Source organism: Candoia aspera, chromosome 3, assembly GCF_035149785.1.
Source record: "Candoia aspera isolate rCanAsp1 chromosome 3, rCanAsp1.hap2, whole genome shotgun sequence".
NCBI lineage: Eukaryota > Metazoa > Chordata > Lepidosauria > Squamata > Boidae > Candoia > Candoia aspera.
The window spans coordinates 102,445,986-102,447,993 of NC_086155.1; positions in this window are offsets into that span (position 1 = coordinate 102,445,986).

Consider the following 2,008-nt stretch of genomic DNA (forward strand, 5'->3'; position numbering starts at 1 on the left):
GAGAGTAGCTTTATAAACATTTCATAAGTAAAGAGAAAGCTGAACAGCTTGGTATGAATACAACATTTAAACTTATTTTTTATCTAATGGCTTCCTGTATCAGTGGTCATCTAATAAATGACGACCACTGATTCTATACTTTACAGAGCAAGTTTGGTATAGCGTTTAGGGCTCCAGGCTAGAAACCAGAGACTGAGTTCTAGTCTAACCTTAGGCATGAAAGCTGGCTGGGTGACTTTGGGCCAGTCACTCTCTCAGCCCATGATGTCAGGCTCGGGTGACAAGCTGGTTGGTCAATTCCTGTTGCAACCAAGGGATCAACATTTGGTTGATCCAAAAAGTGGACCCCGCACCTGTGGGAAAATGCTAAGGAAAAAAACCTCATGATTCTATACTTACCCTTCCAACTTATTCATGTATGTGTTACTTAGGAATGTAATCTTTCAAAGGTTAGGATAGACTGGCTTCAGGAAAAACAGTTAAAACTGATTTATCAATGCATCAACTGGGTTTATCAAGTTTATTTTTACATTATAAATAGCAATATTAGATACCAAGACAAATAGGATTTTTCTTTTACCAGTCCCAATAAACTTAAGCTTTATACTAATTTAAAAAATGAGGAACTGCATCCTTAGGAAATAGTCCTAATTGTAAAGGCTGTAACAAGAACTTCCCTGTCTACACTATATTGCAGACTTTGGGCCAGTCTGTGTTTGTGAAGATTCATTCTGATTTGGCATGACAACAGAAATCCAACAATGGATTAACCATCTCTTCCTCCTGCCCAGGAGAAACAAAGGCCATGTGGTCTAGGTTTTGTATTACAAACCTGGCGCTTTGAGGCTTCATAGGCTTCACTCATTTGAGGCATTACTTCCCCATTTGTACGTAAGACAAGCTGGAATACACAGGATAAATTTATTTTGCTTATACTGTACAAAAAAGGAAGTTTATTATTCATACTCATGATGATTTGCAGTCATTAATATTATACACTACCTGCTGACAACTACATTGCAGCTGTCTTAAAAACAAGTGTTTTGTAGTGCTAGTTTCCATTTGCCAATTAAAATGTTTAGCAAATATTAGATTGGCTCATGACTTGACTCATATATACGGTGCATTTGGAAAGTATTCAGATCCCCTTCACTTTTTTCAATTTTGTTACGTTGCAGCCTGATACTACAATCGTTCAAATTCATTTTTTTTCTCATTAATCTACACTCAGTACCCCATAATGACAAAGTGAAAACAGAATTTTAGAGATGTCTGTAAATATAAAAAGGAAAAATTGAAATATCACATGCACGTAACTATTCAGATCCTTTGCAACATTTGAAATTTAGCTCAGGTGCCTCCCATTTCTCTTGATGAGTTGCTGAGCTGTTGCTACACCTTGACTGGAGTCCTCCTGTGGTAAATTAAATTGATTGGACATGCTTTGGAAAGGCACACACCTCCCTATAGAAGGCCTGACAGCTGACAATGCATACTGTATCAGAGCAAAAGCCATGAGGTCAGAGGAACTGCCTGCAGAACTCAGAGACAGGATTATTGCAAGGCACTGATCTGGGGAAGGCTACAAAAAAATTTCTGCACTGAAGGTTCCCAAGAGCACAGTGGCCTCCATAATTCTCAAATGGAAGAAGTTTGGCACAATCAGCACTCTTCCAAGAGCTGGTCGCCCAGCCAAACTCAGCAATCGGGGGAGAAGAGCCTTAGTAAGAGAGGTGACCAAGAACCCGAAGGTCACTCTGACTCAGCTCCAGAGATCCTGTGTGAAGATGGGACAAAGTTCCAGAAGGACAACCATCACTGCAGCCCTCCACCGATCTGGGCTTTATGGCAGAGTGGCTAGACGGAAGCCTCTCCTCAGTGCAAAACACACGACAGCCCACTTGGAGTTTGCAAAAAAGCACCTGAAGGACTCTGTGAGGAACAAGATTCTCTGGTCTGATGAAACCAAGATTGAACTGTTTGGCCTCAATTCTCAACATTATGTCTG